At 39.0% G+C, this 15,941-nt stretch overlaps 1 long non-coding RNA gene across 3 annotated transcripts in view; it reads left to right on the forward strand.

The window, feature by feature from the left end:
• The window catches only part of LOC112661697 (uncharacterized), a 28,973-nt gene extending 13,603 nt beyond the window's left edge, over positions 1-15,370 (forward strand). Inside the window, exons 3-5 of one of the 3 annotated variants that reach the window (XR_003137894.3) lie at positions 10,901-11,483; positions 11,605-11,725; positions 12,528-15,370. This is a non-coding gene — a long non-coding RNA (uncharacterized LOC112661697). The remainder of the gene's footprint in view (positions 1-10,900; positions 11,484-11,604; positions 11,726-12,527) is intronic. The other 2 variants (XR_003137892.3, XR_003137893.3) reach the window with 2 other exon arrangements.
• The last annotated feature ends 571 nt before the right edge of the window (positions 15,371-15,941 follow it).

A 15,941-nucleotide genomic window follows, 5' to 3' on the forward strand; every position in this document is an offset into this window, starting at 1 on the left:
CAGGCGTGAATACAGTCAAACGAAATGAGAGGAATATACTAAAAATAAAAGAACAAGACAAAAACTTCAAAAAAAAACCTAAATTAAATGGAGAAAAACAATATTCTTGATAATGAGTTCAAAGTAATGATAATAAAGATGCTCACCAATGATAATAAAGACAAAGACTGGAGAGAAGAGTGGAAGAACTCAGGATTTCAACAAAGAGATAATAAATAAGAAAAATAACCAGCGTTGATGAATATGATAATTAAAACAAAAAATTCCTTGTAGCATATTAACAGTAAATTAGGGGATATGGAAGAATGAATCAACATCTGGAAGAACTCACCCAAGCTGAACAGAAATAATAAAACCACATTAAAAATTGAGCATAGTAATTAAGATGTCACAATGCACAACAAAATTTGAAGATAGAGAATTTTAAAAGCAGCAAGAGAAAAAAAAAATAAAAGCAGCAAGAGAGAAGCAAAAAGTTATGTATAAGTGAAAACCTAGAAGGCTATCAACTGATTTTTCCGCAGAAACTTTGGATAGATCATTGCACTTCCTTCTGACCTGAAAGTACTAAAAGGCAAAAAACCCAACAGCTAAGAATACTCTACTTAGCAAGGCTACAATTCAGGATTAAAGGAGAGATAAGATTTCTCAATCAACCAAGAAATCAAAGAAATGAAAAGGTACATGGGGAAAAAATGAAAATGAAGACACACGGTCCAAAATCTTTGGGATGCAGCAAAAGTGGTTCTAAGAGAGAAGTTTATGGCAACACAGGCCTACCTCAAAAAGCAAGAAAAAAATCTCAAACCACCTATCTTACACTTAAAGGAGGTAGAAAAAGAACAAACAAAACCCAAACCTCACAAAAGGAAGTATATAATAAAGATTAGAGCACAAATAAATGATACAGAAACAGAAACACAATAGAACAGATTAATGAAACCAGGAGATAGTTCTTTGAAAAGATTAACAATATTGAGCCAGACTCATCAAAGGAGGGAAAGGGGAAGAGAAGGAGGAGGAGGGGGAAGAGAAGAAGGAAGAAGATCCAATGGGATCTCTGGGTGGCGCAGCGGTTTGGCGCCTGCCTTTGGCCCAGGGCATGATCCTGGAGACCTGGGATCGAATCCCACGTCGGGCTCCCTGCATGGAGCCTGCTTCTCCCTCTGTCTGTGTCTCTGCCTCTCCGTCTCTCTCTGTGTGACTATCATGAATAAATAAATAAAGTCTTAAAAAAAAAAAGTTTTAAGATCCAAGTAAAATCACTAATGAAAGAGGAGAAATAACCACCAACACCACAGAAATACAAACAATTGTAAAAGAATATTATGAAAACCTATATGCCAATAAATTCAACAACTTAGAAGAAATAGATAAATTCCTAGAAGCATATAACCTTCTAGAACGAAAGCAGGAGAAAATAGAAAATTTGAACAGGCCAATTACCAGCAATAAAATTGAGTCAGTCATCAAAAATTTACCAACAAACAGGGGCACCTGACTGGCTCAGTTGGTAGAGCATGCAACCCTTGATCTCAGGGCCATGAGTTTGAGCCCCACATTGGGTGTAGAGACTGCTTAAAAAAAAAAAAAAACACTCCCAACAAACAAAAGCTCAGGAGCACATAGCTTCTCAGGGGATGTCTACCAAACATTTAAAGAAGAGTTAATACTCACTCTTCTTGAACTATTCCAAAAAATGGAAGAGGAAGGAAATTTTCCAAATTCATTCTATGAGGCCAGTATCATCCTGATACCAAAAACTAAGTCACCACAAAGAGAGAGGGAGAGAGAGAGAGAGAGAGAGAGGGAGACAGAGAACTACAGGCCAATATCCCTGATGAACATAGATGCAAAATCCTCAGCAAAACATTAGCAAACCAAATCCAATGATACATTTAAAAAATCATGCACCATAAACAAGTGGGATTTTTTTCCCCAGGATGTAAGCATGGTTCAATATTCACAAAACAATCAACATGATATGCCACATCAATAAGAGAAAGGATAAAATCTGTATGATCATTTCAAAAGGTGCAGGAAAAGCATTTGACAAAATACAACATCCATTCATGATAAAACCCTCTACAAAGTAGGTTTAAAGGGAACATACCTCAACATGATAAAGGCCTTATGTGAAAAACCCACAGGCAACATCATACTCCATGGTGAAAAATTGAGAACTTTTCCCCTAAGGCCTGAAACAGAGAGATGTTCACTTTCACCGCTGTTATTCCACATGATACTGGATGCTCTAGCCATAGCAATTAGACAACAAAAAGAAATTAAAGGCATCCATATTGGAAAGGAAGAAGAAAAATTCTGACTATTTGTGGATGACATACTATATATAGAAAACCCAAAGACTCTACCAAAAAACTACTAGAAAACCCAAAGACTCTACCAAAAAACTACTAGAACTGATAAATGAACTCAGTAAGATTGCTGGATACAAAATCAATGTATAGAAATCTTGCATTCCTATACACTAATAATGAAGCAGCAGAAAGTGAATTTTTTTATATTTTAAAGATTTTATTTATTCATGAGAGACACACAGAGAGAGGCAGAGACGCAGGCAGAAGGAGAAGCAGGCTCCCTGTGGGGAGCCCAGTGTAGGACTCGGTCCCAGGACCCCAGGATCACAACCTGAGCCAAAGGTAGGCACTCAACCACTGAGCCACCCAGGCATACCAGCAGAAAGTGAAATGAAGAAAAAATCTCATTTACAATTGCACTAAAACAATAGCATATCTAGAAATAAACTTAACCAAAGAAGTGAAAGACCTTTACTCCAAAAACTGTAAGACACTGATGAAAGAAATTCAAGATAACTTGAAGAAATGGAAAGACAGTCCATGCTTATAGGTTAGCAGAACAAATATTGTTAAAATATCTATACTACCCTAAGCAATCTACAAATTTAATGTAATCCCTATCAAATACCAATAGCATTTTTCACAAAATTAGAACAAATAGTACTTAAATTTGTATGGAACCACAGAAGACCCTGGTCAGCCAAAGTGATCCTGAGAAAGAACAAACCTAAGATGTCATAATCTCAGATTTCACTACAAAGCTGTAGTAACCAAAACAGTATGGTACAGGCACAAGAATAGAGATCAGTAAAACAGAATGGAGAGCCAAGAAATAAACCCACACCTATATAATCAATTAATCTATAACAAAGGAGACATGAATATTCAATGGGGAGATACAATCTCTTCAATAAATGGTTCTGGGGAAACTGGACAATTACAAGTAAAAGAATGAAATTGCACCACTTCTATACAAAAACTCAGAATGGATTAAAGACCTAAATGTGAGATGTGAAACCATAAAAATCCTTGAAGAAAGAAACAGGTAGTTTCCCTGACATCAGCCATAACAACATCTTTCTAGGTATGTCTCTTAAGACAAGGGAAACAAAGGCAAAAATAAACTGTTAAGACTACATCAGAATAAAAAGCTTCTGCACAGCAAAGGAAACAACCAAACTAAAAGACAACCTACTGAATGGGAGATGTTTGCAAATGACACACCCAAAAAAGGGTTAGTATCAAAAGTATATGAAGAACTTATACAACTCAATACCCAAACAACAAATAATCAATTACAAAATAGGCAGAAGACATGAACAGATATTTTTCTCCAGAGAAGACATCCATGATCAACAGACACATGAAAAGATGCTCAGCACCATTCATCATCAGGGAAATGCAAATCAAAACCACAATGAGATTATCTCACACAAGAATGGCTAAAATAAAAATTTTAATATAGTATATAGTAGATAGTAGATAGTATAGTATAGAGTGTAGTATTTGGTATAGTAGTATAGGTATTTTAACAAACAACAATTGTTGGTGAGGATGTGGAGAAAAAGGAACCCTCAATGCACAGTTGGTGGGAATGCAAACTGGTACAGCCCCTGTGGAAGACAGTATGGAGATTCCTCAAAAAATTAAAAATAGATCTACCATATGATCCAGTAATTGCACTACTGGGTGTTCCCCCTGCCAGATATAAAAACACTAATTTAAATGGATATATGCACTCCTATGTTTATTGCAGCATTGTTTACAATAGTCAAACTATAGAAGCAGCCCAAGTGTCCATTGATAGATGAATGGATAAAGAAGAGATAGTATATATTATACTACTCAGCCATAAAAAGAATAGGATCTTGTTATTTGCAACAACATGGAAAGACCTAGAAGGTATTATGTTAAGTGAAATAAGTCAGAGAAAGAAATACCATATCATTTCACTCATAATGTGGAATTTATGAAACAAATGAGCAAAGGAAAAGAGAGGTGCCAAGAAACAGACTCTTAACTATAGAGACAAACTGATGGTTACCAGAGGGGAGGTGGGTGGGAGAAGGTTTAAATAGGTGAAAAAAATAATTGATTCAATGACTCCTGAAGCTATTGCATCTTTGGAGTTTAATAAAAACAAACAAAACAAAAAGAACTGCATTTGAGTTCAGCAACCTTAATGACCCTTAAAGAACTACCCAAGAGAATCATCTAAAACAAAAAGAACTTCCCAAACAAAAATTTAAAAAGTGGATCACTGGGATCCCTGGGTGGCGCAGCGGTTTGGCGCCTGCCTTTGGCCCAGGGCGCGATCCTGGAGACCCGGGATCGAATCCCACGTCGGGCTCCCGGTGCATGGGGCCTGCTTCTCCCTCTGCTTGTGTCTCTGCCTCATTCTCTCTCTCTCTCTCTGTGACTATCACAAATAAATAAAAATTTAAAAAAATATTAAAAAAAATAAAAAAATAAAAAGTGGATCACCACTAAACCAGCATTACAAGAAATGTTAAAGGGACTTCCTTAAGTGGTAAAAAGGGCCATAATTAGAAGAAAATTATGGATAAAATATATAAAATATGACAGCATACATACATATATATGGAAGGGGGAGTAAAAAAATAGTTTTAGAATATGTTTGAACTTACGTGACTGTCAACTTAATGTAACCTGCTATGTAATAAGGATGTTACATATGCACCTCGTGGTCACCAGAAACCAAAACCTATAGCAGATAACAAAGAGAAGAAAGCCAAGCATAATACTATAGAAAGTCTTCAATCACAAGAAAAGAGAACAAGAGAAGAAAGGAACAAGAAGAACTACAAAACCACCAGACAAAAATGAACAAAATGGCAATAAGTACATAAATATCAATAATTATATGTAACTGGTCTAAACGCTCCAAAAAATATATAGATTGGAAAAATTGGTTTAAAAAAATAAACTTTCGGGCAGCCTGGGTGGCTCAGCGGTTTAGTACCTGCCTTTGGCCCAGGGCGTGATCCTGGAGACTGGGGATCGAGTCCCATGTTGGGCTCCCTGCATGGAGCCTGCTTCTCCCTCTGCCTGTGTCTCTGCCACTCTTTCTCTCAGCTCTCTGTGTTTCTCATGAATAAAGAAATGAAATCTTAAAAAAAAAAAAACTTTCTATATGTTGCCTACAAGATGCCCTTAGGATTTACAGACACATACAGACTGAAAGTGAATGGATAGAAAAAGACATTGCATGCAAGTGGAAGTGGAAAAAACACCTGGGGTAGCAATATTTATATTAGACAAATTAGACTTTAAAGCAAAAATTGTAATAAGAGACAAAGAAGAACATTATGTAATGATAAAGGAATTAATCCAACAAGAGGATACATTAATTGTAAATATGCATCCAATACTGGAGCACCTAAAGCAAACATCAACAGATAAAGAAGGAGAAATTGATGGTGATGCATTAATAGTAGGGGATTTTAACACCCCACTTACACCGATAGGTAGATCATCTTCTTCGGATAAACAAGTAGTGTCCTTGAATGAAACATCAGACCAGAATGACTTAACAGATAGACATAGAACACTCCATCCCAAACCAACAGAATACACATTATTTTCAGGTGGATATGGAATAGTCTCCAGGATACATCACATTAGGTCACAAGACAAATCTCAATAAACTGAAGAAGATTGAGGGGCACCTGAGTAGCTCAGTTATGCGTCTGCCTTGGGCTCAGGTCATGGTTCCAGGGTCCTGGGACTGGACACCTGCATCGGGCTCTCTGCTTGGCAGGGAGCCTGCTTCTCCATCTCCCTCTGCCTGCTACTCCCCTGCTTACGCACTCTCTCTATCAAATATATAAACAAAATCTTTAAGAAATACATTTAAAAAATAAAGGAAGCAAGAAAAGCTTCCACACATATTCTACAAGGACAGAATTACCCAGTATCAAAACCAGACAAAGACACTACCAACAAAACAAAACAAAACAAAACAAAATTCCCCTTCCCATGCTGCAAAATCACAGACAATATCCCTGATGAACATAGATGCAAAAATCCTCAAGAAAATATTAGCAAAATGCATTCAACAATACATTAAAAGGATTATTCACATCACGATCAAGTGGAATCTATTTCCAGCACACAAGCATGGTTCAGTATTCACCAATCATGAGTGTCCTACACTACATTAATAAAACAAAGGACGAAATCATATGATCATCTCCATAGATGCAGAAAAAGCATTTGATAAAATTGAGTATCTGTTCATGATAAAAAAACTTTAAACAAAGTGGGATTAGAGGGAACATACCTTAACATAATAAAGACCATATACAACAAACTCACAGCTAACATTATACTGAATGGTTAAAAAAAAACCTGAGAGCTTTTCCTTTAAGATCGGGAATTAGACAAAGATGTTGATTGTCATCGTATTTATTCAACATAGTATCGGAAGTCCTCGCCACAGCAATTAGATAAGAAAAAAAAGAAAAGAAAAAAAAAGCAAGAAAAAAAGCCAATCAAATTGTTAAGGAAGAAATCACTCACTTTTTAAAAAGATTTTATTTATTTATGCATGAGAGACACACACAGAGAGAGGTGGAGTCATAGGCAGAGGGAGAAACAAGCTCCCTACAGGAAGCCTGATGTGGAACTCGATCCCAGGACCCCAGGATCACAACCTGAGCCAAAGGCAGACTCTCAACCCCTGAGCCATCCAGGCATCCCCCTTTTTTTTCTTTAAAGACTTTATTTATTTATTCATGAGAGACACACAGAGGCAGAGACACAGGCAGAGGAAGAAGCAGACCCTCTGTGGGGAACGCAATGCAGGACTCAATCCCAGGACCCCAGGATCATGTCCTGAATCAAAGGCAGAAGCTCAACCACTGAACCACCCAGGTGTCCCTGGAGATGCTTTTTTTGCACATGACCTGATATTATATATTTAAAAAACTCTAAGAACTCCACCAAAAAATGATTAGAATAAAAGAATTCAGTTAAGTTGGATACAAAATTATTACCCAGAAATTAGTAGCATTTCTATACACTAGTAACAAAGTAGCTGAAAGAGAAACTAAGGAAATAATTTCACTTACAAATGCACCAAAAAGAATAAAGTATCTAGGAATAAACTTAACCAAGGAGGCGAAAGGCTTGTACTTTGACCACCAGAAACGTTGCTAAAAGAAAATGAAGGTGACATAAACAAATTGAAAGTTATTCCATGATCATGGGGTAGAAGAAATCTTATTGTTACAATGTCTTACTCAAAGCAATCTACAGGTACAATGCAATCCCTATCAAAACATCAACAGCATTTTTTCACAGAACTAGGATGAATACTGCTAAGTTATATGGAATCACCAAAGATGCCGAGTTGTCAAAGCAATCTTGAGAAAACTGAACGAATCTGGAGGTAACACAATCCCAGATCTCAAATGCACCATAAAGCTGTAGTAATCAAAGCAGTATAGTACTGGCACAAAAATAGATACATAGATCAATAGAACAGAACAGAGACAAGAAACCCAATCTTAAATGGACAATCTATGACAAAGGAGACATGAATATAATGGAGGAAAGACAGTCTCTTTGATAAACAGTACTGGGCATACTGGACAGTTACAAGAATGAAATTAGATCATTTTCTAACATATACACAAACATGGGATGGATTAAAAACCTAAATGTGAGTCCAGAAACCATAAAAATCCTAAAAGAAGACACAAATAGTAATTTCTTTAATGTCAACAATTTTCTAGTTAGGTCCCCCAAGGCAAGGGAAACAAAGGCAAAAATAATAGAATATGCAAAAATGAGAACTTTTGCACAGCAAAGGCAATAGCTACACAAAGAGGCAACCTATTGAATGGGAGAAGATATATTTTTTTAAAGATTTATTTATTTATTTATTTATTTATTTATTTATTTATTTATTTATTTATGAGAGACAGAGAGAGAGGTGGGGGCAGAGACACAGGCAGAGGGAGAAACAGGCTCCATGCAGGGAGCCAGACATGGGACTCGATCCCAGGTCTCCAGGATCAGGCCCTGGGCTGAAGGTGGCGCCAAGCTGCTGAGCCACCGGGCTGCCCCAGGAGAAGATATTTGTAAATAATATCTCTGATAATAGGTTAACATCCAAAATATATAAGGAATTTATACAACTCAATACCAAAGAACAAATTATTCAATTAAAAAATGGGCAGAGAACCTGTAGAAACATTTTCCCAAGAAGACATACTGATAACCAACAGACACAAGATGCTCAGCATCATTAATCATCAAGGAAATGCAAATTAAAACCAAATGAGATATCACCTTATACCAGTTAGAATGGCTAAAATCAAAATAAGAAATAAAAAGTATTGGAGAAGATGTGGAGAAAAAGGAACAGTGCATTGTTGGTGGAAATGTAAAATGGCGCAGCCAACTATGGAAAACAGTATGGAGGTTTCTTTAAAAATTAAAAATTGAAAAAAAATAAAAAATTGAAATATACTATCATCTAATAATTCCACTGCTGGGTTGTGACCCAAAGAAAACAAAACCACTAACTTTTTTTAAAAATGTTTTTAAATTTATTTATTTATGATAATCACACACAGAGAGAGAGAGAGAGAGAGGCAGAGACACAGGCAGAGGGAGAAGCAGGCTCCATGCACCGGGAGCCCGACGTGGGATTCGATCCCGGGTCTCCAGGATCACGTCCTGGGCCAAAGGCAGGCGCCAAACCACTGCGCCACCCAGGGATCCCCAAAACCACTAACTTGAAAAGATTTATTGTATTGTTATTTGTAACAGCCAGGATATGGAAACAACCTGTGTCCATCAATAGACAAATGGATAAGGAAGATGTGGTATAATATATATGGTGGAATATTACACAGCCATAAAAGGATGAGATCATGCCATTTGAGACAACATGGGTGGATCTCGTGGGTATTATGCTAAGTGAAATATGTCAGACAGAGAAAGACAAATACCATATGATTCCATTCATAAGTCAAATTTTTAAAAAAGAATAAAACAAAAAGCAGAATCAGACCTATGACAGAGAACAAGCTAACTGATGGTTGCCAGAGGGGAAGGGAATGGGGTGTTAGGCAAAATGTGTGAAGGAGAGAGGGAGATAGAACCTTCCAGTTATGGAATGAATCAGTCTCAAGAATAAAAGGCACAGCATAAGGAATACAGTCAATCTTATTGTAATAGTGATGTGACAGGATAGATGGTAGCTACGCTTGTGAACATAGCACACTGTATAGAGTTATCTAATCACTATGTTGTATATCTGAAGCTAATGCAATGCTGTGTATCAGCTGAACTAAAAAAAAGGAAAAAGAGAGGAAAATGAGAAAAATAAGTTGCAGGGGTGAGAGGTTCAGTAGAAAGAATACAGTCAATAATATTGTTTTTTTCTTTTATTTTTTTATAGTCAATAATATTGTAATAACTATGGTGACAGGTGGTATCCTCACTTGCTGTGGTAAGCATTGTGTAATGTATAGAGTTGTCAAGTCACTAGGTTATACACCTGAAACTAGTATAATATTATACGTCAACTATACTTTGATTAAAGGAAAAAAAAGAATCATCTTGCTTTCTCTAAGAGCTGGGTCTTTCCCCCTGCCAGGCCTGGGACTCCCACCCATCACCACCAGCAGTTTCCAGGCTTAACTGAGCTTCTTCCATCCCTCTTCTCGGGTGGAGGCTGCCACCAGGCTCACTACCAAGGGGCATTTCTACCAAGCTCTGCTCTAAATTTGCCTATTCCGGGTATTTCATATAACTGGAACCCTACAATAACTATCTTTTTGTGGCTGGCTTGTTTCACTGACCACAATGGTTTTGAAGTTTTTCCACATTGGAGTGGATTATTGCTCCATTCTAATAATGACCCATGTCTGGATATACCACATTTATCTATTCATTTATTTATTTTTATTTCTTTAATTTGTAGAGATGATCATTTATGTTTGGTCCTATTGCTGTAAGATCCAGAAGAGAATCCATGATCCCTCTAGCCTCATTCCAAAAGTATCTATTCATTTATTGATAACAATAAGGTTGCTTCCACTTTTTGTATATTGTGATTAATGCTACTATGAATGTTGGTGTACAGCATCTCTTTGAGTCCTTGTTTTCAATTCTTTGAGGATAGATCTCTGGAAGTGCAATTGCTGGGTCTTGTGGTAAAATGGGTTGAATTGTGTCCCCTGGAAAAGATAATGTTCAAGATTTAACCCCTGGTATCTCAAAATGGAATCTTACTTGGAAATAGGGTTTTTTACAGAAATAAGTTTAAATGAGATCATTAGGATGGGTTCTAATCTAACAAGACTATGTCCTTATTTAAAAAAAAAAAATTAGGGCAGCCCATGTGGCTCAGCGGTTTAGCACCACCTTCAGCCCGGGGCCTGATCCTGGAGACTTGGGATTGAGTCCCACATCAGGCTCCCTGCATGGAGCCTGCTTCTCCCTCTGCCTGTGTCTCTGCCTCTCTCTGTGTCTCTCATGAATAAATAAATAAAATATTTTAAAAAAATAGAAAAATTAAAACGGGGTAATTTGGTCATGCACAGAAAGAAGATATGAGGATGCAAGGACAATGCCATCCATAAGCCAAGGAATGCCAGAGGTCTCCAGAAGCCAGAAGGCATGGAACAGATTCTTCCTCACAGCTCTCAGGAAAACCAACCCTGCCGACACCTCGGTCTTGGACTTTCAGCCTCTAGAACTAAGAGACAATAAGTATTTGTTGTCTAAGCCCCACCATTCTGCGGTACTTTGTATGGCAGACCTAAGAAATGAATACAGATAGTGATTCTGTGTTTAGCTTTTGAGAAGCTTACCAAGCTCTTTTTCTTCAGAGCCTGTACTATCTTACCTTCTTACCCACAACGTGTGTGGGGTTCCAATTTCTCCATGTCTTTACCAACACTTGTTTCCCTTTTTAAACATATTTTAGCCATCCTACTAGGTGTGGGGTGTTATCTCACTGTGATCTTGATTTGCATTTCCCAATGATTAATGGTGCTGAGCATCTTTTCATGCGCTTATGGGCCATCTGTATACCTTGCATTTTTAAATCCTCTGACTGGCTCTCTGAAGCTACAGCCTGAAGGCAGCAGTCTTTCCTCCTCAGGTGGTCTCCACCAACCTCAGGTAGTCTCCGCCAACCTCTTTCTCTGTCATTCTCCCTCACTACTCCATGTTTATTTTCTTCATAGCATTGATCAGTTTATGATTATAAATTCATTCGTATGCTTTTGTCTGCTTTCCCTAGACTGTAAGCATTTCCCTTTTATTTGGAGGAAGAAGAAAAAAAGGACCAACATGTTGCACGATGCCTGGCAAAAGCTAGATACCAAGCATGCAACTGTTGAATGAGTGAATTATCCATTAAGGTAAGACAGGCGCTGTTGTGTGACTGTACAAATGGCAGCCGGGAAAGGGTAAAACTTGGCTGAAGATCCACATTCTGTGAAGAGTGAGCTCTGCAAGCTGGAAAACATCAAACCCACAAGGAGCACTTGCCTCTCACTCTATTTTAGAGCCAGAGAGTTTGTTGGAATCATTGTAAATCATTGTTAAACACTGGTCATTTCTCCCTAAAAGCAATTGTTGAAAATAGCTTCTTTATAGTAGCCTCTCACTCATCCACCCGCCACCATCAACCTACCCACATCCCATCCCACATCCATCCATCTGTGCACCATCTACCTGCCCTATAACCACCGTGCATTCACCTATTCATCTACCTCTCCTCTTCCACTCACCACCAACCCATCTGCCCACCCTTCAGCCACCATGCACCCCTCCATCCCCCTTACACACCCATCCCTGGTGCTTGGGCATGGTCTTATGGCCCCTACTGGTTCCCACTATCACCCGTGCAGTTTGCTTAGTGTGGTTCCCATTTGAAGAATTCTTTTTTTTTTCCACTTGAAGAATTCTAAGGTGAAGATTATGTGTATCTCAAACAGGTTTCTGAGGCTTCCTTCCAGATCTCACTGATTCGGGGATGCTGGAAGGCCCAGGTCCCGGTGCAGATTTGGTTATTCCAAAGATCTGCCTGAGGCTCTGTCTGGATCCAGTGATTCTGTGCTTGAAAATCTTTCATCCATGGAGAGAGATGCAGGGTATCTTAAAGGGCCCCTGGAGCTGCTTCCTGCACCACATCCCCTTCTGCTTTTTTTCTCTTTGCAGCCCCCCTGGCCCCCACCCCTTGCACCGGGATGGAAGGTTGAGACCCGGCTGGGACTTCAGAGCTGCTGTCGTCGGACTCTCATTATGGAGGAGGAAACTGAAGCCCTAGCATCTTAATGTTCATCTGATCCAGGGGCTACTGTTCCCAGAGTCCAGCCTGAGACTCGGAACCCTGCCAGGCAGACAGGACATGACTCTGCTGCCTGTGGGCTTTCCGCTTCCCTTCTACCACACTCAAACTAGAGAGAGTACCATGCATCCATGTCCTGCAGTTGGGAGCAAACAGGGCTATTGTCTTTGTGTCTTAAACAAGGACAGAGACATCTGTTGAACAAATCACACCAATGTCATCTACGGTTTTAACTTGAGCTGGCTTATGCTATCCATGGGTAGCCCCTTTTGGAAGTGTCCACATCAAGTGGAAACCAAAGCTCTGGTTCAGGGGAGAGAGATTTCTAAGAATTAGCCAGGTGGTTTAAGGGCCTGACAAGTCCCAGTAAGAGAGAGTGAAATATAACCGTGGGCTCTCCCCGCCTGCAGCTCTCAGCGTATCACTAACACCTTCTAGGCTGTCCTGCTGAGACTGTGTCTGCATCAAAGCATCCTGCACAATGTTATTCCTCTTGCCAGACAAACTTGAGCTGTTTTCCAAACTCAAAATCACACCTCAGAAGAGATTGCTTTATCAATTCCCTGGCAAGTACATTTCCCGCTCTGCCGCCAACATGTCCCCTATATCCTGCTATGGATTTAGCCCTTTGCAGACTTTTTTAGTCTATTTAGAAAAAAAAATGTACCTTGGAGATAAAAAGTAGGTTAAAGAGAGGAAATGACCATGGAAATGCAAAAAACCAAAAGGCAGTGACCGGCATGTTAAAAGTCAATAAAATGCCATTTGAAAGGTTCTTTTTCATACTCACTTGTAACAAGTCCAAGGGATTAACTGAGACCCCCACCTCCCCCGGCAGTGTTAATACTCAGTGGAAAGAGTGTTTTTACAAGTGGGCTCCATTTGTAATGACATTCTGAAACATGAAACCCTGCAGCTAATTTCACTGTTACCTGGACGTGCATATTTATGAGCTCCAGAACCAGGTTTCTCCCGCATGTGTCTGTTATTGCCTCCCCATTTTCCATCTTGGGGATCAGAGCTGGTGTCAACTGTTGGACAGTCGGGACAGCTCTTAGATTTATGAATTTTCTTTTTTCCTTAAAAAAAATCACTGCAGCAGACCAGCATTCAGGAAGGTGAAGGAAACAGGAGAGGATCCCATGGTTTGTGGAGCTTTGGGGACATCGATAAGTCTGTTTGTAGCTAATTTCCAATTTAGGAGGAGCCAGAAGCCAGACTTGGAATGCAGTAATATGATGACAGCTAATATCAGTCTTTTGGACAAACGATAATTGGTCAAGTGAACTTCAAAGTGTGGGTTTAAAAAAGACACCCCACTATATATAACAAAGTGAATAGCAGACAGTTGGAAGATTGAAACATAAAAATCAGCTACGTTATATATGCTGCCTCATGGTGACAAGGTGGCTGCACACCTTCAGCATCACATCTGTATTTCAGGCACTGATAAAAAGCTGCTAAAATGACTTCCTAGAAGCCTTCGAAACTGCTGCTTATATTTGATTGGTCCAAATCTGGGTGTGAGGGATGCTAGGAAATAGAAATGTCTTTATCTGAGTACTACTCCCAAACAAAACTGGAGTTCTCTGTTAGTAAGAACAAATGGTAGAAAGGATAACAGGTCCACAACTAGTAGCATCTTCCCAGTGTCTTACTAATTGTTTAAGAAGATAGAAACAAGAATAACATGTAAGTTCTAGGACTGAGAGACTAAGAGGATAAAGACATCATTCCCCCCACCCCAAGCCCAGCACTTCTGGGGGGTAAATCCCTTCTCTTTCTACCATGTTGTTTGAGACACCTAGGAGACTTCTGCATAGAGAAATTGAGGAGGCAGTGGATTGTGCATACCTGGAACTCCAGGGAGATTCAGATTTGAGAGAGGGCGGCATATGAACGAAATTTTGAAATCATGGACTGGATGAAATCACCTGGCAAGGAAGAGAAGAAAGTCAAGGAAAGATTTGGGTCTGGGAGGGAAGAAGAGCAAGGAGGCTGCACTAGGGCAAGCTGTGCGTGGGGAGGGACAAGGTGACCTGGTGTCTGCAGGCCTAGGAAAGAGGGCTCCGGGAGGGAGTGATCCACCATGGGACACGACTGCTGGGACAGTTAGAGGAAGACAGAAAACTGACCAATGGTTTTGGCAAAGTGGAAGCCATGTGGGACCCTGAGAAAAACTTTTAATGGCTGCCTGGTGGATTTAGCGTGCTTTACTTACCCATTCCCCTAACCACATATGCTTGGGTCATCCTTTTTCTTCCTTTTTCTGTTTTGCTGATGACAACAATGCTACAATGGGTATCTTGTGCTATGTTCTGCTCACATGTGATAGTATTTTTTTTTTATAAGGCCTAGAAATTACGGAGCCAAAAGGCACGCATGAGTTAAATTATAGTCCATATTGTCAAAGGTCTACTAAATGGTCCTGAGTCAAACTCCTGCCAACCATGTATGTGCCAGTTTAACACAAAGGTAAATCTTTCGTAAGCTGATGAAACATACTTGCTTTCATTTGAATTTCATTGATTACTTCTTTTATTGATCATGTGTATTCATATCTTCCCCCTCATTTTTCTTTTCACCTCTTTGTTCTTGTTGACTTATCAGAGCTCCTTTACATATGTAATTTTTTCCAGTTTATGGTTTTCCTTGATTTTTGAAGTGTTTTTTTTCCTTATCTAATAAATGCAGAATTCAAAGTTGACTACATTTTTTGCTTTTCTGCTTAGAAAGGCCTTGGTTGCCTCAAGATTATAAAAAGACTCCTTTCCCTCTAGGTTTTATAGTTGCCTTTCTTTTTTTTTTAAGGAGGGAATCTTTCATCTATATAAGACTTATTTTGGTAATTAGAAGTGAGGGTGAAAGCCAAGCTTATTTTCCAAATGGTTGCCCAGCTGCTTTAGTATCATTGCTTAAGTAATTTATCTTTCCCCAATTAATGTGAAACCAGTTGTATTAACACATTTCCATATATTGTTCTTTTTCTATATTCTCTCTTGTTCCATGAACCATCTGTGAATTTGTCTACTGCTGGGCCAGTACCATACTGTTTTAATTGCTATGGCGTTCTACATTAAGATGTGTTTCTGTGGCCAGTGATGGAAAAATCCATCTTAAACTGGTTTGCATGACTGGGAAATATGTCGATTCAAGGAACTGAAAAAGACAAAGGAGTGCTAGCAGTCTCCAAGATGCTTTTTTCCCCCCTCATCAGTGGACTTTGTTCTCAGTTTGGCCAGTCACACCAGGCTCATGTCTTCTCACGTCCAAGTTCACCACAC

This window comes from Canis lupus, chromosome 31 (assembly GCF_003254725.2).
Source record: "Canis lupus dingo isolate Sandy chromosome 31, ASM325472v2, whole genome shotgun sequence".
Classification (NCBI taxonomy): domain Eukaryota; kingdom Metazoa; phylum Chordata; class Mammalia; order Carnivora; family Canidae; genus Canis; species Canis lupus.